Source organism: Kogia breviceps, chromosome 11, assembly GCF_026419965.1.
Source record: "Kogia breviceps isolate mKogBre1 chromosome 11, mKogBre1 haplotype 1, whole genome shotgun sequence".
Lineage (NCBI taxonomy): Eukaryota > Metazoa > Chordata > Mammalia > Artiodactyla > Physeteridae > Kogia > Kogia breviceps.
In genome coordinates, this window is record NC_081320.1 from 69,466,007 (window position 1) to 69,490,160 (window position 24,154).

General features: G+C 39.9%; 1 long non-coding RNA gene across 3 annotated transcripts in view; it reads right to left on the reverse strand.

Annotated features, from left to right (window-relative positions):
* The window catches only part of LOC131765209 (uncharacterized), a 46,463-nt gene that overhangs the window by 14,685 nt on the left and 7,624 nt on the right, over positions 1 to 24,154 (reverse strand). For all 3 annotated transcript variants that reach the window (XR_010835577.1, XR_010835576.1, XR_010835575.1), the window contains exon 3: positions 22,443 to 22,537. This is a non-coding gene — a long non-coding RNA (uncharacterized lncRNA). The remainder of the gene's footprint in view (positions 1 to 22,442; positions 22,538 to 24,154) is intronic.

Sequence of the window (24,154 nt, forward strand, 5' to 3'; positions counted from 1 at the left end):
AGCTTGTATTCTTTGTCTTTTGTGTGCTTTAACCCCAGCACCTAGAACAGTGCCTGGGACATCGTTGGTACTTAGTAAACATTTATTGAATGAATGGATTTTGCCACGGAGAAAAGTAGGCTCACAGAGGAAAAGAAGAAACAGAGGTTGGGCCTTGGGGCTGGTCATTAAGGATAGGAAATGGGCCATGCCTATGAAGGCACCCTGCTAAGGTTTTTTTCCTTCTTCTCTTGGCCTCTGGGAACAATCATATTTAATATTCAGATCTTTTCCCCTTCTACATATCCCCAGATTTTCAATGAAGTGGCTTACACATACATGTTAGAGGTGTAGAATTAAGTGACAAGACAACAAAGGCAAATGTGGCTTCTCTGCATTGTCCCTTGTATTAGTTTCCTATGGCTGGTATAACAAACTGCCACAAATGCCACAAATTTATTATCTTACTGGTCTGCAGGTTAGAAGACCTAAAATCAAGGCATCTGCAGGGCTGCATGCCTTCTGGAGGCACCAGGTGAGCATCTGTTTTCTTGCCCTTTTCAGCTTCTAAACACAGCCTGCATTCCTTGGCCTCTTCCTCACATCCCTCTCACCTCTGCTTCCATTGTCACCTCTCCCTCTCTGCCTCTTACTCTTTTTCTCTTATAAGGATGCTTGTGATTACATCGTGTTCACCCAGATATTCCAGGACAATCTCCCCAACTCAAGGTCCTTAACTTAATCACATCTGCAAAGTCCTTTTGTCATGTAAAGTAACCTATTCACAGATTCCAGAATGTGGACATTCTTGGGGGCCATTGTTCTGCCTACCACATCCCTGAGGCACCAGATGGCAGCCCCAGAACACAGGCCAAGACTCACACTCCAGCGAGCAGAGACCCTGGCTGAGGTGTGGAGTTTAAGGGCAGATGAAAGCAGAGGAATAGGCAGCAGCCTGGACTGGCTTTGGAGATGAGAGACCCATCCCTTTCTGCAAATATACTGGAGGAAAGTGATTCTTAGTGACAGAGACAGAAAGATAGAGTCTGCTCTTATGGATAGAGGGGCTGTCTAGGCAGCAGACACTCAGGTTACAGCCCTTTTCCAGTTTGGGGGTTAAGAATTTGAAACAATTTGTAAAGTGCAGTGTCTGGTTTATGGCAGGTGCACGATTCAATAAGAGCCATCTATTATTAAAACCAGAAGGAAAGGGGGCAGGGGCGCTCCAGAGCCCCAGCTGCCGGAGGAAGCAGGTCATACACAGCTCTACATCCCCAACCCTGGAAAACAGGAAGAAGACCTGTCATGAGGGAATAAGGTATGAGGCAGGTGTGCAGAGGTAGAGTTTCAAATGCCCTTTATCTTAATTTCTTCCCATACAAGCTAGGAGGAAGCATCTGGCTGGTTCTCTAATGAAACTTGGAATGCACTGCTGAAGTCAAGAAGAAAATATTTTTGTGGTTTTTCTGTGGGGGAAGAAAGCAATAAATTTTTCTGTTGTTGAAGGAACACCTTTCAGTGGTGTAGCTCTGAGAGGGATGTATTATTATTAAAGCGTACGTGCTTGAAAGTTTGTTAGTCAGGCCATTGGGAAGCTTTATGTAGACCCTGAAGGGTAAGAACAAAGGATGAGCTGGAGATCCCAAGCTCAAAGGTAGTCACAGTAGATAGAGATTTAAGAACAGATTTAAGAAATTGACATTCCTACTAGAACAGCTAGGTTTTTGTGGTGAGTGTTGGCTCTGGAAAGCTCATCTGTATCTCCCCATGGATTTCTTACAGAGCCCCTGCTCAGCAAGGAGCATCTGTTTTCAGTTGGCCTGCTCTTATCAGTCGGGTGTGGTAGGAGAAGAGGACAAGGTCTTGCTCTTTTTTTTTTTCCACTTAAAAAATTTAAAAAAAATTTTTTAATGTTTATTTATTTTCTTATTAGTCCTCCATTTTACACACATCAGTGTACACATGTCAATCCCAATCTCCCAATTCATCCCACCACAACCCCCCACCCCCAGCGATCTGTATATCTTCTTTGGAGAAATGTCTGTTTAGGTCTTCTGCCCATTTTTGGATTGGGTTGTTTGTTTTTTTAATATTGAGCTGCATGAGCTGTTTGTTATATTTTGGAGATTAATCCTTTGTCCAATGATTCCTTTGCAAATATTTTCTCCCATTCTGAGGGTTGTCTTTTTGTCTTGTTTATAGTTTCCTTTGCTGTGCAAAAGCTTTCAAGTTTCATTAGGTCCCATTTGTTTACTTTTGTTTTTATTTCCATTACTCTAGGAGGTGGATCAAAAAATATCTTGCTGTGGTTTATGTCAAAGAGTGTTCTTCCTATGTTTTCCTTCAAGAGTTTTATAGTGCCTGGTCTTACATTTAGGTCTCTAATCCATTTTGAGTTTATTTTTGTGTATAGTGTTAGGGAGTGTTCTAATTTCATTCTTTTACATGTAGCTGTCCAGTTTTCCCAGCATCACTTATTGAAAAGACTATCTTTTCTCCATTGTATATTCTTGCCTCCTTTGTTATAGATTAGTTGACCATAGGTGGATGGGTTTATCTCTGGGCTTTCTATCCTGTTCCATTGATCTATATTTCTGTTTTTGTGCCAGTACCTTATTGTCTTGATTACTGTAGCTTTGTAGTATAGTCTGAAGTCAGGGAGTCTGATTCCTCCAACTCCGTTTTTTTCCCTCAAGACTGCTTTGGCTATTCAGGGTCTTTTGTGTCTCCATACAAATTTTAAGATTTTTTGTTCTAGTTCCATAAAAAATGCCATTGGTAATTTGATAGGGATTGCATTGAATCTATAGATTGCTTTGGGTAGTATAGTCATTTTCACAATATTGATTCTTCCAATCCAAGAACATGGTATATCTCTCCATCTGTTGGTATCATCTTTAATTTCTTCATCAGTGTCTTATAGTTTTCTGCATTATAGGTCTTTTGTCTCCCTAGATAAGTTTATTCCTGGGTATTTTATTCTTTTTGTTGCAATGGTAAATGGGAGTGTTTCCTTAATTTCTCTTTCAGATTTTTCATCATTAGTGTATAGGAATGCAAGAGATTTCTGTGCATTAATTTTGTATCCTGCAACTTTACCAAATTCATTGATTAGCTCCAGTAGTTTTCTGGTGGCATCTTTAGGATTCTCTATGTATAGTATCATGTCATCTGCAAACAGTGACAGTTTTACTTCTTCTTTTCCAATATGTATTCCTTTTATTTCTTTTTCTTCTCTGATTGCCGTGGCTAGGACTTCCAAAACTATGCTGAATAATAGTGGTGAGAGTGGACATCCTTGTCTGGTTCCTGATCTTAGAGGAAACGGTTTCAGTTTTTCACCATTGAGAATGATGTTTGTTGTATATGGCCTTTATTATGTTGAGGTAGGTTCCCTCTATGCCCACTTTCTGGAGAGTTTTTATCATAAATGGGTGTTGAATTTTGTCAAAAGCTTTTTCTGCATCTATTGAGATAATCATATGGTTTTTCTTCTTCATTTTGTTAATATGGTGTATCACATTGATTGATTTGCGTATATTGAAGAATCCTTGCATCTCTGGGATAAATCCCACTTGATCATGGTGTATGATCCTTTTAATGTGTTGTTGGATTCTGTTTGCTAGTATTTTGTTGAGGATTTTTGCATCTGTATTCATGTGTGATATTTGTCTGTAATTTTCTTTTCTTTTTTTTTTTGTAGTATCTTTGTGTGGTTTTGGTATCAGGGTGTTGGTGGCCTCATAGAATGAGGTTGGGAGTTTTCCGTCCTCTGCAATTTTTTGGAAGAGTTTTAGAAGGATTGGTGTTAGCTCTTCTAAAAATGTTTCATAGAAGTCACCTGTGAAGCTATCTGGTCCTGGACTTTTGTTTGTTGGAAGATTTTTAATCACAGTTTCAATTTCATTACTTGTGATTGGTCTGTTCGTATTTTCTATTTCTTCCTGGTTCAGTCTTGGAAGGTTATACCTTTCTAAGAATTTGTCCATTTCTTCCAGGTAGTCCATTTTATTGGCATAGAGTTGCTTGTCTCTTAATATGCTTTGTATTTCTGCAGTGTCTGTTGTAACTTCTCCATTTTCATTTCTAATTTTATTGATTTGAGTCCTCTCCCTCTTTTTCTTGATGAGTCTGGCTAATAGTTTATCAATTTTGTTAATCTTCTCAAAGAACTAGTTCTTAGTTCTATTGATCTTTGCTATTGTTTTCTTTGTTTCTATTTCATTTATTTCTGCTCTGATCTTTATGATTTCTTTCCTTCTGCTAACTTTGGGTTTTGCTTGTTCTTCTTTCTGTAGTTCCTTTAGGTGTAACGTTAGATTGCTTATTTGAGATTCTTCTTGTTTCTTGAGGTAGGCTTGTATAGCTATAAACTTCCCGCTTAGAACTGCTTTTCCTGCATCCCATAGGCTTTGGATTGTCATGTTTTCATTGTCATTTGTCTCTAGGTATTTTTTGACTTCCTCTTTGATTTCTTTAGTGATCTCTTGGTTATTTAGTAATGTATTGTTTAGCCTCCATGTGTTTGTGTTTTTTACGTTTTTTTCCCTGTAATTGATTTCTAATCTCATAGCATTGTGGTCAGAAAGGATGCTTGATATGATTTCAATTTTCTTAAATTTACTGAGGCTTGATTTGTGACCCAAGATGTGACCTATCCTGGAGAATGTTCCATGCGCACTTCAGAAGAAAGTGTGATCTGCTGTTTTTGGATGGAATGTCCTATAAATATCAATTAAATCTATCTGGTCTATTGTGTCATTTAAAGTTTGTGTTTCCTTATTAATTTTCTGTTAGGATGATCTGTCTGTTGGTGTAAGTGAGGTGTTAAAGTCCCCCACTATGATTGTGTTACTGTCAATTTCCTCTTTTATAGCTGTTAGCAGTTGCCTTATGTATTGAGGTGCTCCTATGTTGGGTGCATATATATTTATAATTATTATATCTTCATATTGGATTGATCCCTTGATCATTACGTAGTGTCCTTCCCTGTCTCTTATAACATTCTTTTTTTTTTTTTGGCAGTACATGGGCCTCTCACTGTTGTGGCCTCTCCCGTTGTGGAGCACAGGCTCCAGACGCGCAGGCTCAGCAGCCATGGCCCACGGGCCTAGCCGCTCCACGGCATGTGGGATCTTCCCGGACCAGGGCATGAACCCATGACCCCTGCATTGGCAGGCAGACTCTCAACCACTGCGCCACCAGGGAAGCCCTCTTGTAACATTCTTTATTTTAAAGTCTACTTTATCTGATATGAGTATTGCTACTCCAGCTTTCTGTTGATTTCCATCTGCATGGAATATCTTTTTCCATCCCCTCACTTTCAGTCTGTGTATGTCCCTAGGTCTGAAGTGGGTCTTTTGTAGACAGCATATATATGGGTCTTGTTTTTGTATCCATTCAGCAGGTCTGTGTCTTTTGGTTGGAGCATTTAATCCATTCACCTTTAAGGTAATTATTGATATGTATGTTCCTGTTACAGTTTTCTAAATTTGGGGGGGTTTGTTTTTGTAGGTCCTTTTCTTCTCTTGTGTTTCCCACTTAGAGAAGTTCCTTTAGCATTTGTTGTAGAGATGGTTTGGTGGTGGTGAATTCTTTTAGCTTTTGCTTGTCTGTAAAGGTTTTGATTTCTCCATCGAATCTGAATGAGATCCTTGCCAGGTAGAGTAATCTTGGTTGTAGGTTCTTCCCTTTCATCACTTTATGTATATCATGCCACTCCCTTCTGGCTTGTAGAGTTTCTGCTGAGAAACCAGCTGTTAACCTTATGGGAATTCTCTTGTATGTTATTTGTTGTTTTTCCCTTGCTGCTTTCAATAATTTCTCTTTGTCTTTAATTTTTGCCAATTTGATTACTATGCGTCTTGGCGTGTTTCTCCTTGGGTTTATCCTGTATGGGACTCTCTGTGCTTCCTGGACTTGGGTGGCTATTTCCTTTCCCATGTTAGGGAAATTTTTGACTATAATCTCTTCAAATATTTTCTCAGGTCCTTTCTCTCTCTCTTCTCCTTCTGGGACCCCTGTAATGCGAATGTTGTTGCATTTAATGTTGTCCCAGAGGTCTCTTAGGCTGACTTCATTTCTTTTCATTTTTTCTTTATTCTGTTCTGCAACGGTGAATTCCACCATTCTGTCTTCCAGGTCACTTATCCGTTCTTCTGCCTCAGTTATTCTGCTATTGATTCCTTTTAGTGTATTTTTCATTTCAGTTATTGTTTTGTTCATCTCTGTTTGTTTGTTCTTTAATTCTTCTAGGTCTTTTTTAAACATTTCTTGCATCTTCTCGATCTTTGCCTCCATTCTTTTTCCGAGGTTCTGGATCATCTTCACTATCATTATTCTGAATTCTTTTTCTGGAAGGTTGCCTATCTCCACTTCATTTAGTTGTTTTTCTGGGGGTTTATCTTGTTCCTTCATCCGGTACATAGCCCTGTGCCTTTTCATCTTGTCTATCTTTCTGTGAATGTGGTTTTTGTTCCGCAGGCTGCAGGATTGTAGTTCTTCTTGCTTCTGCTGTCTCGGTCTTGCTCTTAAGGAAGTCATTCATTCTGTACAAATGTGGTGAACCCTTGCTGGACGTTCTAGGCACTGATCTATGTTACAATGACCAAAACAGACAACAAATGATAACCATGCATCAGGTTGTGATAAGTGGTCTAGAGACAGACAAGGCAGAAGAAAGGGCTGGAGAGTGGCATTTAATGTGGGGTGTGGGAGGAAGGCCCCCCTGCTAATGGGGTAGTTGTGCAGAGACTTGAAAGAAGTGAAGGTGGCAAAGGGGCAAGTCACACAGACATTGGAAGAGTGGGCCAGGTGGAGGGAACATCTGTTGAAGCCTATGAAAGTAGCTCAGTTTTCAGTGGGCACTATGTACAGTGCTGATGGGGTTACAATATCTGTCTCCCTCCTCATGCAGAGCCCTCACCTACAATGGTTGGTGGCAGCTCCTTTGTGTACCACATCCCAATCTCCAGCCACGGTGAACCGGACCTGAGGAGGGAGGGCATCCTTCCAAACTGAGCAATCTTGCATAAAGTAAGGGCAATCATCAGGGAAAATCAGCAGTGCACTGCGACTGTCTCTCGTGGCTCACCTGGGGTTTTGAGTCTAGGAGGCTGGAGTTAGAAGGCCCAAAGCCTGTGTGACCGAGAGTGGGTTTATCAGCCTGTTCTTGAGGCAGAGACACACCCCAAGGCTATGCTTGTGCAGTCGAACCTTTCCTAGGGTGAGTCAACCCAGTGCTGGTCCTCTGCTGCTATCTCCTGAGTGCAGGTACATAGATTAGGTGCAGAGATTGCAAAGGAGGAGCAAACAGAAATACTTACACTGAGATTGCTTAGGCTTGAAGCAACATTCCTCTAATGCTCCCTACGCACACACACTTGATAAATAGAAACAGAAATTGGATTTTTCAAAACTCTTTTTATGAATGGTGGGGTTGTTTTGTTTGTTTGTTTCTTTAAGGCACTACTTTTTAAAGAAGGCTGCATGTTCCTATCTTGAAAATGTAATCTATGTGTGTGAGGAAGGATTTTTGTTTTTGTCTTTTTTTTAAAGGAAGTTTTCAGATGAGAAGCTTTGTTCTTTTAATACTCTGAATATCCAGGGGGGATGGAGCAAGTCAGGCTCTGACACGCCTCTTGTTCCAAGCTCTGCCGTCTCTTGGACTGCAGCCTCTCCACAGCTTACCCTGAGTTGGCTGAGCAGTTTTGTTCATGAGTAAAATGCAAATAACAATGTTCTCAAGGCCAGAGCATTTCTTTCTCTCAGGGAGGTTGTGAATTTCCAAGGTGCTTCTCTGCTAAGCTGAGATTTCATTAACTAAATTGTGTAAAGGGGCTTATTGTCATACCTTACACTAAATATCAATGCCATACAAACACCAGTAGTTGCTAAATACTAGTGCCTATAGAGGTTATGTCAAAAAAGGAAGTCCTTTTTAGACAGAGATGCATAATGAAGTATTTATGAGTAAAATGACATTGTGTCTGGAGCTTGCTTTTAAAAATTCCAGTTAAAAAATGTGCATATTTGTGGGGGAAGGAGATAGAAGTAGGGTGCTAGTTGCAACAAGATTGGCACCTGTAGAGATTGTTTAAACTGCGTGGTAGGAACATGAGGGTTCACTATTCCATTATGTCTCACTTTGTGTGTGTTTGAAACGTTTCACGATACAAAGTTAAAAGACCGAGAGAGAAAGAAAAAAAAAAAAGTCTGACCCACTCTTTTCTCTCTGGACTCTGTTATTACATAACGTTAGCAGGGATCCGAACGTGGGGAATTTGATTATGGGAGTTTTTGCAGTGTGACTTCAACAAAGGGAAAAGTTTGATGGATTATTTCTGGAGAATGGAGCAGTCAGGGTTTCCAAGATGAGTGATGTTGAAATGCATAATGAAGATTCCTTGCTCAGTGATGCAGCCTGCGGGCTCTTGTCAAACGTTCTGGGAAATCGTGGAAGGGGCTGGTGTCAATCCAGTGGCTTAGCGCTTACTTGTGCAGGGCAGGAAAGGTCCACGTACTCCCTGCCGTTTCCCTCAGTCCCTCGAGGATGGGAGTGGGATTTACTTGTACTTTATATCCAGGGCTATGGCCAGGACAGTGCAGCCGTCCAGGTCAGTCGTGCATCCTGGCTCCCAGGACGTGGCATTCTCAGAAGCCTCGGTGTCTTGCAGGGGAACACGGTTGAGGGAGTGTGTGTAGGGCAGTCAGGCCTGGCAGCCAGTCTCCAGCATTCTCGCAGATTCCCACTAAGCCCAGAAAGGAGCACCGGAATGCAACACAGGAAGTTCCCTCTTCTCAACCCCCGTCACTGGGCTTGTAGGGTGGGGTGGAAATTGGCCTATGGGTGACCACAGCCAGCTCCCTATCCACCCCAACCAGAGACTTTACATCCTCAACAGCTGCTGTCTGTGTTTGTCTTTCAACTCAGGCTGCCTTGACCCAGCTCCCAGAAACCAGTTTGCAGGGGACAACTGTGACACCGACGTTCCAGTCATAACTGACCTGCAACTTCTTCCTACCGTTCCCCTGCCATGTAGATAGTGTGTCCTCGTTTCATTGCTAAGACAGGATTTATCTCAGGAGATGCATCATTGATTTGCCTATGATTTTGTTCTGGAGTTTCTTAAAACTTATTCCAAAAGCTCATCTCATCACTTAAAATGTGTGAGGAATTTTTTTTTTTTAGTGGGTTTCAGTGGAATAAAGAATAAGGTGATGGAGATGCCTTTATTTGTATTGCTCTAGCTGCTCTGTGGGATAAGATTGGACAATGAATGGTGCTTTAGGAAGTAACTTGGCTCTTCGATATCATAATTAATTCAACAAATCAAGAGATGACATGGGCTATGAACTCTGTGGTACTGCCTTTTTTTTTTTTTTTTTTGCAGTACAGGGGTCTCTCACTGCTGTGGCCTCTCCCTGTGCAGGCTCAGCGGCCATGGCTCACAGGCCCAGCCGCTCCGTGGCATGTGGGATCTTCCCGGACCAGGGCACAAACCTGCGTCCCCTGCATCGGCAGGCGGACTCTCAACCACTGCGTTACCAGGGAAGCCCGGTACTGCCTTTTTAAGAGCTCATAATCCCTTAAAATCATTCAAATCCTTCAGTATGGTAATAGCACTCCTGGAAATTTCTACAAAGGAAATAATTCAAAAGAAGAAGGGGGGAGGAAATCTTTATATGTATATAGATATTTAAGGGAGAATCACTTGTAATAGTGAAAATTGGAAACATAGCAGAGGAATGGTTAAAAAAATTATGATATATCTGTGGAAAACCATGTAGCCACAAAAAATGATGATTAGGAAGACTATACAAGGAAAGTGATAAGTGTTTATTAAGTGATGCTAAAAAAGTGGAACACAAAATTATATGAACATTAAGATTATGTAATTATATTATAATAATGGAATTTCTATATCTGACTGAAGACTGAAAAGAAATTTGGGAGAAGGGAAAGTGGTTGTGTTAAATGGTGGAAAAAATGAGTGATGTTTTTCTTTTTAAATACCTTCAGTGTTGTTGTAGACTTATTTTAGTAATACATACTTCTTTTAAAAAAAGAAGAATACTCAAGCTCCTTAACTTGTTGTGGTTGTTTTAACTTTGGGCAGCAAGTGAAAACATATTCAAAATCTAAAGGAAGTCACATCAGCAACTATCAAATCTTGAGCTCAGAATGTGACTTATTGACAATCGTAGGAGTCAGGTGAGAGAATCTAAAGATAACAGATACAGGAAATAGGTCCAAGAGGCAGTGGGGGAAAGGATTTGCATAGTTGAATATTTACAAAAAGGAACAAACTCACATCCATTCATTAGTCTATATTGAGTCTGATGATACCTGTGAACAAAAAGAGAGAGCCAAAGAGGCAATCCTATATTAGCCTTTCTCTCACATTATTGGTTCATTTTGGGTGCCTTCCCTGAAGGCAGCTGAGCGACTCACCTGGAGGAATGGTTCAAATCATTCCTGATTTTAAAATATTAACCCTTGGCCAACTTAATTAATCACAGCATACCAGCACTCGGAAGCACTCAAACAAAACACACTTTACCCACAGGAGATGCATCCACCCCAAGCAGCTCTTCCCTTATAATCTTGCCCCAAACTTGCATGGGCAGCTCAGGACAAATTCTGGTCCCAGGCTGCCAATGTCGTGTATTAATGGAGTGAAGCAGGCTGAGAGTCTGCAGCCTGAGAAGGTTTTTGGAGAAGAGCCTGTGTTAAGTGCCCGCGTTAATTACAGTTGATTTAAACCTTAGATTGTGGATGGACCATGAAAAAGGCAGATTGATGACTACTATGTGGTCAGATGAACCCAGATACTTAGATCTTTCAAGAGAAAACAAAAAGCCTTAAAATCATCTCCAGGGTACAGATACTGTGGTAGATCCAGTGAAAATTATAAGCTTAGGGTTAAACACGACTCTTGCCCACACCCAAAAGAGTGTGTTAGGGGAACAGGATGGAAATACAGACAGAATTCGAGTCAATAAACGTATCTCACAGTACAAAATATAAGTACCTCAAAGTAAAAATCTTTGAGTTAGGTAACCTGGTTTTAAATCCCAGCTAGGCTCTCTGGTCAACTGTGTGATGTTGGACAACTGTCTATGACTCAATTTCAATTTTCTGTAAAATAGGAACGAATAACATCTACCTCAACGGCAGGTATGATGATTAAATAAGATAATGCATTTGAGAATCTGTTGAATCCACAATGTGGACTGCATAAGGCAGTGGTTCTCAAACTTGACTACACACTGGAATCACTCGGGGAGTTAAAAAAAATACTGATGCCTGGGTCACGCCCCCAGAGATTCTGAATTAATTGGTATCATGTGTGGCCTTGGCAGTGGGATATTTAGAATTGTAGAAGAGAAAGAAACAAACCTATAATTATAGTTGGAGATTTCAAAACCCTTCTCTCAATAATTGATGGAACAAGTAAAATAGAAAAATCAGTAAGGATATAGAAGACTTGAGCAATGCTATCAACCGATTAGACTTAATTGATATTCCACTTAACAATGTCAGAGTATATATTCTTTTCAAGAGCACACAGAAAATTTTCCAAAATAGACCATATTCTAGCTATAAAATAAGCCTTAAGAAATTAAAAAATATCCAATTCAGAAGAGTGTGTAATTTGATCACTGTGGAATTAAGCTGGATATTAGTAACAGAAAGATATCTGGGAAATGGCCAATTATTTGGGAACAAATTTGCATACTTCCAAATAAACTACAGGTCCAAGAAGAAATCAAAAATCAAAAGGGCAATTAGGAAATATTTGGAACTAAATGAAAACATAACATATCAAAATTTGTGAAATTCAGCCAAAATATATTTATAGGGAAATTTATACCACTAAACACTTACAGTATAGAAGAAGAAAGGTCTCAAACCAATGGCTTTAGATACCACCTTAAGCAACTAGAAAAAACAGCAAATTAAACCTAAACTAAGCAGAAAAGTGTAAATTATAAGGATTAGAGAAGAAATTAGTGAAATAGAAAACAGAAAAACAATGGAGAAAAATCAATGAAATCAAAAGCTGGTTCTTTGAGAAGATCAATAAAATTGATAAACTTCTGCCAGACTGATCAGGAAAAGAAGAGAGAGAAGACACAAATTACTAATATCAGGATTGAGAGAGGTGATATCACTACAGATTCCATAGATATTATGGAATAAAAGTATTATAAGGGAATATCAAGAACAACTTTGTGCCAATAAATATGACCAAATTAGAGGAAGTGGAAAGATTCTTTGATGCAATTTACCATTTAAGAAAAAAAATAGATAACCTGTATAGCTCTACATCTATTAAATAAATTGAATTAGTGGTTAAAAATCTTCCCACAAAGAAAATTTCAATCCAAGATGGTGAATTCTATCAAATATTTAAGGAAGAAATAGTACCAATTCTACACACAAACACTTCAAGTAAATTAAAAAGGATGGACTATATCCCAACTCATTCCATGAGACCAGCATTACTCTGATACCAGAACTAGACAAAAATATTACAAAAAAAGAAAACTAGAAATCAATATCTCTCATGAGTATAGATGCAAAAATTCTTAAGCAAATTTTAGCAAATAGAATCTAACAATATTTATAAAAGATAATAAATAATGAGCAAGTCGGTTTACCTCAAGAATGCAAGGTTAGTTTGATATTTGAAAATCAATCAATGTAGTTCACCATATTAACAGACTTAAAAGAAAAACCATATGAATATCTCAGTAGATGCAGAAAAATAATTTGACAGAATTCAAAATCCATTTCTGATTTTTAAAAAAACAACTCTCAGCAAAGTAGGGAACTTCTCAACTTGAGAAAAGGCATCTATGAAAAACTTAAAGCTAACATCATACTTAATGGGAAAGACTGACTGTCTTTCCTCTAAGACCAAGTACAAAGCAAGGTTGTCCATTTTCACTACTTTTATTCAGCAATGTATTGCTTCTAGCCAGCACAATAAGGCAAGAAAAAAATATAAGAGGAAGTCAGACTGGACAAGAAGTAAAGCTGTCTTTATTCTTAGACAACATAATTATCCATATAGAAAATTCTATGGAATCTACCACAAAGCTACAAAACTAATAACTGAGTTTAGCGAGGCTGCAGGATACAAGATCAATATTAAAAATCAACTGTATTTCTACATAATTTTAACGAACAACTGGAAACTGAACTTATATAAGCATCAGCATTTACAGGTGCATAAGAATATCAACTACTTAAAATTAAACCTCACAAAAGGAGTCTAAGACGTGTATGCTGAAAAACATTGCTGAGAGAGACCTACATATATAGAGAGATATACTGGGTTCATGGATCGGGAGATTCAAAATTGTTAAGATGTCAGTTCTCCCCAAATAGATCTATAAAATCAATGCAATCCCAATCAAAATCACACTATCAGACTTTTGTGTGTGTGTGTGTGTGTTATGCGGGCCTCTCACTGTTGTGGCCTCTCCCGTTGAGGAGAGGCACAGGCTCCAGACACACAGGCTCAGTGGCCATGGCTCACGGGCCTAGCCGCTCCGTGGCATGTGGGATCTTCCCGGACTGGGGCACGAACCCATGTCCCCTGCATGAGCAGGCAGACTCTCAACCACTGCGCCACCAGGGAAGCCCTACTAGATTTTTAAAACCCAGAAATTGACAAACACTGTAAAACTTAAGTTCATTCTAAAGTTCTTATCTTCCTTAGAAAAAGAATAGAGTTGAATTTCAAAACTAACAATAAAGCTATAGTAATCAAGACAATGTGACATTAGTATAAAGATAGATCAATGGAACAGATGGAGAATTTAGAATATACCCATAAATATATGGCCAACTGGCTTTTGCACAAAGGTGCAAGGGCAGTTCAGTAGAGAAAGGCCAGTCATGTCAATAAATGGTGCTGGAACTATTTTTTTTAACATCTTTATTGGAGTATAATTGCTTTACAATGGTGTGTTAGTTTCTGCTTTATAACAAAGTGAATCAGTTCTACATATACATATGTTCCCCATATCTCTTCCCTCTTGTGTCTCCCTCCCTCCCACCTGGTGCTGGAACTATTGCATATCCACATGCAAAGAAGTAAACATCATTCCAAACCTTGCCTCATACATAAAAATTAACTCAAAATGGATTATAGACCTAAATATAAAACTTAAAATTATAAAACTTCTGGAAGAAAACAGAAGAAAATCTTTGTGACCTTAGGTCAGTTATACCACAGAAAGTGGGATCCATAAAAAAATTAATAAATGACACTTTATCAAAATTAAGAACTTCTACCCTTTGAAAAACATTGTTAAGAGAATAAAAAGATTGGGAAAAAGTATTTGTCAATCATATATCTGACAAAGGACTTGTATACAGAATATATAATGAACTCAAAACTCAACAATTAAGAAAACAAAACCCAATTTAAAAAATAAGCAAAGGCTTCCCTGGTGGCACAGTGGTTGAGAGTCCGCCCGCTGATGCAGGGGACACAGGTTCGTGTCCCGGTCCGGGAGGATCCCACGTGCCGCGGAGCGGCTGGGCCCGTGAACCATGGCCGCTGAGCCTGCGGGTCCGGAGCCTGTGCTCCGCAACGGGAGAGGCCGCAACAGTGAGAGGCCCACGTACCGCAAAAAAAAAAAAAAAAAAAAAAAAAAAAAGCAAAAGATTTGAAAGACTCTCACCAAAGAAGATATAAGGATGGCAAATATACACATGAAAAGATTCTCAACATCAGAAGTCATTAGGGAAATGTAAATTAATACTACAATGGAGATATTATTATACATCTATCAGAATAGCTAAAATAAAATATACTGATAATACCTATTCCTGGAGAGGATGTGAAGCAACTGGAACTCTTATACATTTCTGGTGAGCAAGCAAAATGGTAGAACCACTTTGGGAAACAGTTTGGCAGCTTCTTTTACAGTTAAATGTACACTTACCATACCCACTTCTAGGTGTTTACCTAGAGAAAAGAAAACTTATATGCTCATACTTGTTCATGAAGCTTTTTAGCAGTGTTATTCATAATTGCTTAAAACTGAAACAACCCAAATGTCCTTCACTGGGGAACAGTTAGATAAACTGTGGTATATTCATACAATGGAATATTACTCAGCAATAAAAAGGGCAAACTATTAATACAGGCAACAATGTGGATGAATCTCAGAAAAATTATGCTGAGTGAAAGATGTCAGACCAAAAAAAAAAAAAAAAGAGTATGGTTCCATTTATGTAAAATTCTAGAAAATGAAAACTAATCTATAGTGGCAGAAAGCAGATAAGCTATTGCAGAATGGGGGCAGGGATTACCAAGGGGCACAAGGAAATTTTAGGGGTAATTAGCTTGATCACAGTCATAGTTTCACAGCCGTATAACATATATCAAAATTCATCCTACCATATACTTTATTTTATTATTATTATTATTTTTTTGATGGCACCATGCAGGATCCTTAGTTCCCCCACCCAGGGATTCAACCTGCGCCCCCTGCAGTGGAAGCACGGAGTCTTAATCACTGGACCGCCAGGGAAGTCCCTTTCCTACTATACACTTTAAATACGTGCAGCTTATTATATGTCAATTATATCTCAAGAAAGCTGTGTAAAAAAATGTTATCTAGGTGACTAATGCGCAGCTAAGTTTGAGGACCCTGAAACACATACAAAACTATCCTATGTCCTTCAGGTTTGGCTTAGAAGTTGGCTGCCATTAACCCACAGAGAGTTTTCTATTGTCCAGATTCCAAACTTGTTACAAATCTAAAACCTATAGGATAGCTACAGAATGAGCATGCAATCCACCACATAAATTCATTTTCATAGTTCCAGGGCCTTCATTTTGAGCTGCAGGGAAGTACTAGATAAAAATTACTAATCTGAAATGAAATACAGCAAGAAGCTCAAGGCTTTAAGCTTCCAGGACTATAAATCACCCACAGTGCAGAGACAATTTTGGAACTGGTAATTTGGTGAAATTGCTCTTCCTATCCCTCATAGACTCAGCTTCTGTACTACCCTTACTTTATTAGAGTTTGGTATTTGAACCCACTCCATTTTCTGCTTCTCTTTCCTTTGACCTAATCTGCAGTGATTCTAAGAATAGGAACTTGAACATATTGAAGAAGTTGCTAACTTTGTTAGACTATGCAAGACTTCCTTAAATGAGTATATTTCCCCTTTCCTCTCAATGACTCAAACAGGACAGACTATAAAGGACCTGAAACTGGATGAATGAGACCAGTCTATGCATTGTGCACAGTTTTGCTCGTAGGCAGGGGGATGACTTAGAGTGGCATCGTTTCATCTTCAATGTGCATATGAATCACCTGGGGATCCTGTCAAAATGCAGAATCTGAGTCATTAAGGCTGGGGTGGACCCCAAGATTCTGCATTTCTAACCAGCCACTCCTTGGTGATGCCCATGCTGCTAGTTGGGTTGCAAAGTGACCCTTCAAAGTCCTTTCATGCTTGGGACATTGTGAAACAATAATCACCCTAATAGGGAGGAAGAGGGCATTCAAGTCAAAGGGAGGAACATTGTGTTAGCACTGCCTTTGATGATGCACTCCAAGTTATGAAACCCCTGCATTACACAAATGCTTATACATCCGGTAAGGGTAAGGATTCATTTGTTGTGAATAGCTCAGAATGTTTAAAAAAATGTTGATGGAATTTTCTTACCTTTTACTGAAAAGGATTTGTAATAGATAGAATGGTTTTTGTAGGCTATAGTTAGTCAACCAAATTCAAGTCCCTTTATCACTGTTGCATCCAACCATGTCCTGTGTGTGCCCCCCCTTTTTTCTTTTTACAAAAGATACATAATATTGAAGTATGAAACTCTAATGTTTAATTTACTACATAGCTGATGTTTTCAGTGCTTATGACAAATGGGCTGGTTTCTCTCTTAGATAGTGAGAGGATTATATTGCATGTCCTGAATTTTCCTCTTTTTGAGGCAAAGATAGCTTTAGTAACAGCAGCAGTTGCTTCTAATGATTTAGAGTTATAGTAAAATCGCTTGGAAAGAATTGCAGGACAGTATTGAAGCATGGTCATGAATCTTCCTGGGGAAGCTGGCTGCAGTCCTTGGGTGGGTCTTTCTCACCCATTACTTACTTTCCTTCCCCTCTGCTTTGTACATCACACTGCATGATTTTTTTCCAGAGCAGATTCTTGATTTTTGGAAAGGAACATAGTAGTTTAGTTTTGCCTAAAACTGACACATTCAAACAAACACATTTCAAATCTCTCCGAATTTGCAATTTAAACCAAGAGTCCTTGATATGCTTAAAACCAGGCCAGTCTATATTTTCATCAAAATTCTTATTATGGGTAATTTTCCATCTCAGTTTACCTTGCTATTTAAATTAGTTCGTCATGATTTTCAATGAAAATAACTGAGAAAAATGCAGCCATAAAAGCTAAGAGTTAATCTATATTCGTAGCGCTGTATTCCCTGTCCAGGATTCCTTATTAAGTGATTACAAGAGCAATTTTCTGTCTTTCAAGTCAATTTCTGCAGAAGAATTTGAATCACCACTGGAATGAATGTGGTAACAAGAGTAGGTCTGTCAACAATATGTGACACGAGGGAGGGGAGCATAGGAGCTGGGCTGTCTGGACGATGGTTTTGGATGGGGTTTGGGGTTTTTGTTGTTGCCAGAAAACTCAAAGTTCAAAGAGAGAAAAAAAGCATATTGATTAGTTTTGGACTGGTCAAAGACTAGATTTATATCTGAATTTAACTAATGTTTTACACATGGTCTCCTTTGTGTTTTGAAAGATGTTGTACCCCGGGTTATTTAAAGACCAGGGCCAGCTGAAAGTAATTCCTCTTCTTGTCTTCTCTAAATCATGACCATTTAATAGGCTGGTAGATATTAAATCTCTAGGAACAAAAGGGAGTGTGACTGGCCCATATGACCTGTGATCTCTAAAGTCCCCGTTGGCGCCTCAAGATCTTCGTGGCCTGTTTTTCTCCCCAAACCCCCTATTCCAGAGGCCACGTTCGTGGGGCTATCTGGAGAACCAGGCTGACCACTTGCTCATCTGCCAATGCATCTTTCTTTTGTCCAGTTTATGAAAGATATTTGGACCTGCTGATGTCAAATTCAGCTCCATCAGTTAATTTTTGTTTAAAAATTAACTTGCTGGGCTTCCCTGGTGGCTCAGTGGTTGAGAATCCGCCTGCCGATGCAGGGGACACAGGTTCGTGCCCCGGTCCGGGAAGATCCCGCAGGCCGCAGAGCAGCTGGGCCCGTGAGCCACGGCTGCTGAGCCTGTGCGTCCGGAGCCTGTGCTCCGCAACGGGAGAGGCCACAACATTGAGAGGCCCGCGTACCACAAAAAAAAAAAAAAAAAAAAAAAAAAAATTAACTTGCTAACATTATTAGGTGCATTGTGCTAAGCACTTTACACATATTATCTTAGTTAATCCTCGCCATACCCATTTTATAGATGAGAAACCTGAGGCTCAGGCAGGTTCCATAACTTGCTGAAGTCCTCAAGGCCAGGATCCAAAACACAGACAACTTAAACCCCAGACATATGCTCTTAACCACAGTGTATCCTGCTTCCTTCATCTGTAGATTTTTACAGAACTTGGGAACTAAAGGAGTTTGGGAAAGGGACGAGAATATGGATTCTAATGAAGCTGCCTTAAAGTTTCATAGTCATCTACTCATTCAACAATAGTGTGCTCCTCAGGTGGAGAGAACAAATGTATGGACACCAAGGGGAGAAAGTGGCAGGGTGTGGGGGTGGTGGTGGGATGAAGTGGGAGATTGGGATTGACATGTATACACTAATATGTATAAAATAGATAACTAATAAGAACCTGCTCTATAAAAATAAAATAAAATAAAATTCAAAAAAAAATTAAAACAAAACAAAACAATAGTGTGCTCTTGCTCAACTCTTCCAGAAGTATGCTTTCAGTTAAAGGTCATGCATTACTCTGTAGCAGACACTTCTTCCTGGTAGTGGTCCTCACACTAATTCACAGGGTAAGTCTTCTGCAACCAGGTTTCTATTTTAAAACCTGTCCCCCTAGTCAGAACAGAATGAGTCCTAAGCTGGGTCAAGAAGACTCTTTCTACCGGAAATATGAAATTGGGAATAAGACACAGAGAGTTAGCTACTGATATAGCCGGAACTGTGTCATGCAAACTTAGTGCAACATGCAAACTCAGGAACTGTAGGGAAGCCATTTTCTTCCACAAATGAGCACAGGGAGAGGGGAGGAGGAAGAGGAGAGGAGAGCGGGGAAAGGAAGGAAGGTGAGGGGATATTAGAGGACAGGAGAGGAGAGAGAGAGAATATGAAGAAGATGAGGCAAACACACACAGTAGCTGAGACCAGATAGACACAGGACTTTTTGCCAACTTCCCAGTACATGGCTTCAGTTCTTCATGAAGTATCCCTATTTCCTTAAAAACACTCTTTTTGCTTAAGCTGCTTCAAGTTGATTTCTGTCCCTTGCAATCAAAATCTGAATTAATGCTTATTTGAACTCCTGCAAGACCCAGGAACTCTGACACTTTTGTACCTTCCCCAGAGTCCAACAGCAGACTCTGCGTTCAATCAATGCTTTGTTCTCCATTCTCTGCTTCAGTGTGCCTCAACCCTGCCCACTTATCTGGAGTCTTTCTTCAATCATCTAACTGTATGGCCTGAATCCAGGCTCTCTTCTCTCTTGCTCACCTTACATTCTACCATGAGATTAATCTTCCAAAACTTTGTTTTCCCTCAAGCGTTACTTTCCAGCTCTAACATCTTCAGTGACTCACTAGCTCCTAATTGTGTCTCATGGAATACCAAAGGAGATGGTCCATGATAAAAAGAGTTCTGTGGTCAAAGACTCTTATGAAGTCCAATTTCCCCCTCTCTTGACCTTGCCACATACATGAACAATATTAAAGGCTTTGAGAAGTTCTATTTATAAACCATCCTCCACCGTCCCTGGCCCTACACACACCAAAAAACAAAAACAACTCAGCTTGAATATGACTGGACATTTCCTTTATTGGTGTGCCACCTCCAGTACAAGGGGAAATATCTACAGAATTAGGATCAAACTTCTTTTTGGCCCTCTACCCATGTGCCCCATATATGACTTATCTGGTCTGACAGACCATCTCTCCCTCAGCTGCAGCCACATGAACCTCCTTCTTGCTTCCTATGCTTTCTGGCCACATGTGTCCCCTCCACATGGAATGTTCCTTGCCTACCCTGCCTCCAAGCTCCACCTGTCCCATGGAGTCTTCTCAAACCACTCGATTCCACCTTGTGCTTATACTTTTCTCACCTCCTAAAGCCCTTGTGATTTGATCCACAGATTAGCATTTAGTCATTCACACATAATCTGTTTCTACCTAACTCTTTCACACCTATATGTTTGTCAACCCATGAAGAGTAAAAGTTTATGAAACACAGAAACCATATCTTTTCTTCTATAATATCCAGCTCAGGTCTAGCACAAAAAATATTTTTGAGAATGATGCATTGAATAAATTGGGCCAACTCCATGACTTAGAATGACAAATATTTTCTCTCTGTCTGCTCAAGAATGGCCTGGCCAGTAGACATAAGGATGCTCAAGTCCTAATGCCAGGCTTTCCCTGAAGAACACAAGGACAGCTGAATGCTTGTGAGGAGTTACTTCTGTCAAGGCAGGGCTCTCTTGGGTATAGAACTTTGAAGGGATCCTTATCCTTATCTAAGGGAAGAAGGTTACCTTATTTACCTAACAAGGTTAGCTTGTTAGCTGAAAACGGGTGGTGCAGACAACCGTGCCACAGTTAAAATCCCATGCTTGGAAAAAGCCTAAATACTCTTCCACATAAAATTGGTTGATAAATCTATGATAGCATACCTTTAGCACAAAATCATAAATAGCTTTAACAAATCATATTGTAGAAGAGTATTTAATGACTTGGGAAAAAATTAGGATATACTGTTAAGTGAGAAAAAATTTCTAAAAGAGCATATATACTATGTTTATAATTTGATTAAAAGAATATGCGTGGAAACAAATTGGAAAGGTAAACAAACATGTTAACATTGATTATATCTGGGTGATGGGATCACAAGTGTTGTTTCTTTTTTTTTTTCAATCCCTTCTTGTACTTTTCTGTATTTTCCTGGTTTCCTACATTGAACATATGTTACTTTTGTAATCAGAAAAAAAATAATCAAAAACACAATTTGCTGTTTTCTCTCTTCTCCCAGCTCCTGCCTTCACACTGAAAGCTTCAAGTCAAGTTCAGAGGCCTACAGAATCCTCTCCATTTTGACTTTGTGCCTTAACCTCTTGTTGGCTGTGTTCAGCTTTCTTTTTCGATTAGGCTAACATAGGAATGTCCCAGAATCCACCGATAATCTGGGCACTGTCCAGTGTAGGCATCTGAGCTACGTATAAGGAGCAGATCAAAAGATGTCTTTCCTTCCCCAGACATGTTCTGACTTCTCTCACTCTGTCTTTCCTCTCTTGCTCTCTTTTCTCCTAAGAAGAAAATGCTGATGGATGTGGGTATTAAAACAACATCCTTTAAAGAGACATGGAGGAAAGGCATAGGATTACACAATATCTCCCCATGAATATGTACAGCTTTACCTGACTACTGCCTAAGAAAGATTCCAGCTCAGCTGGTCTGCTACTGTGCTGATCAGAGTAAGAACCAGGAAGAACTAGGACTTGAAAGGAGCCTGAGCAGCCAGGAATCGTTACATTGGAAATACAGAAAAGAAAAGGTCCAGGGAGACAGGTTGAGAGGAAGGGCATCAAGAGCCTCTGTGTGTGTGTGTGTGTGTGTGTGTGTGTGTGTGTGTGTGTGTGTGTGTGTGTGTGAGAGAGAGAGAGAGAGAGAGAGAGAGAGAGAGATGGAGGTACACAGGGTGGGGGAGGATTTGAGCTGAGTTTTGGAAGAGTGAAGAGGAACAAAAAAGGGGCAACTGTGAGTGGAAGAAAGAGAAGTTAGATTGAATGTTGAGAATATACTTAAGCCCTTTGACCTTTTTCTCATGGGACTGGATAAATATTTTAACTGATTAAAAAATATATATATAATACATGTATTATATATATACATATGTATGATATATAATACATGTATTATATATAATACATTAGTATATATATATATATATACACACACATATATATATATTTCTTTTTTTTTGGCTGCACTGCATGGCTTATGGGACCTTAATTCCCTGACCAGGGATCAAACTCAGGCCCACTGCAGTGAAATTGCCGAGTCTTAACCACTGGACCGCCAGGGAATTCCCTAAATTATATTTTTATACAGGAGTGCTGCTTCTTCTGTTGTGTTTTGTGCTTACTCTGAACCTCATAGGTCATCCCTATTCATGTCAAAGATGAATGCCTTCCTTACGAATGAATGTTTTCTATGGAGAAATGACATAGGCTTACCTTATTTCAATGCCTTTTGCTGCTCTCTTGGCACTAGGTGAGCTCCATCAATGCACGTACGTTCCTTATGATGAAAGGTGTAGCTGAGGATGGCCCTGTTTTGGAAAAAGGCAATTTGGTTCGAGTCTGTCCTGGGAATTGGGGTCTGGTCTTCATGTCTGGTCAAGGGGGATCTTCTGGAGCTTCTGCCCAGACCCCTTTGGAAGCTTTGCCTGCAGTTATTTAGGCATGTTGTGAGCTGAAGCCTCAACTCTGTAAAGGCTCTGAGATTCTATTTCTCCGCAGACCCTACTGTGGCCTCAGGCCCCTGGTGCAGCCACAAGGCTGATACCCCAGGATCTCTAACTAAATGTCTGGAGGGCCTTAGGAGCCTCATTTAACTTGTTTATCCTTAGTGCAGAGGCTCCTCGCATAACACTGACATCTTTCAAGAAGGAATACATTGGCAGTCAGCCTGGGAGCTGCAATCCCTATGGGAAAGGAAGGCATGGACTCCAGAAGGCCTCTGTTAACAGTGGACATGTGGGGACCAGGCAAGCAGAACTATTAACCATCTGCATCCAATGATTGCAGAATTCTGAGGCAATGGCTTGGGTACTACACCAAACATCTGGTACTGCACTATCCTCTACTGAGAAGGCACTTAGGGGAAGAGGTGAAGAGAGAGGAGTTCCTTTTTCAAAGTTCTCACTTGTAGGATCCCGTCCTTTTGCCTTTACTCTCTGTGGTGCCTCTGACAAACTGTACCGTTGTCCCTCGGTACCCACGGGGCACTGATTCCAGGGGTCCCTGCAAATACCAAAATCCGTGGATGCTCAAGTCCTTTATATAACATGGCATAGTCCACTGAATATAGTCAATCCTCCATGTCCTCGGATTCAGCAAACCCCAGATCAAATTTTAATCGGCTGTCCATGGTTGGTTGAATCCCCTAATGCAAAGCCCGTGAAAAGGGAGCGCCGACTGTACATTTGTTGAAAAAATCCATGTATAAGTGGACCCAGGCAGTTCAAACTCCACGTTGTTCAAGGGTCAACTGTAACTGGCTCACTTAGAGAACAGCTAAAAAGCAATTGACAATGATGGGAATCGGATAAGTCGGTGTCATTGGCCCAGGCTTTTATTTACTCTATATGTGGTAAATAAAGTTGCTTTATTACCTACCATGTGGGAGATTCTATCTATCATCTATCTATCTATCATCTATCTATCTATCAATTATGAGCACACAGTTTGTTCATTCCAACTTGACCTGACTTTGTCCATGAATCATGTGTTTATGGTCAGCTCCAACTGCTTTTTCTGGTTCCATTTTCTGTTTTGCTCTTGGCCCAGACATTGCTGATGGGCGAGGGAGTAAGTCCCTCTCTGCCTGGATTATTTTCATTCATTCCAAAAAAATACATATTGTTTCCCTACCATGTGTCAGGCACTGTTCTAGGCATTTAGGATACATTTGTGAACAACACAGAGAAAGATCCCTGTGGGGGTGGGGTTAGGGGAAGATAGATAATAAGCAATAAACATAAATATATAAATTACATAGTATGCTAGGAGATAATAAATGCTATGGGGACAAAAAAGAACAAGGTTGTGCAGGTTAAGGGTGATCAAGAGTGTCAGGGTGTAGGGAAAGGGAAAGTTTCAGTATTACACAGGGTGGTCAAATGGGTCTCATTGAAAAGGTGAGAATCTAAAGACTGAAGGAGTGA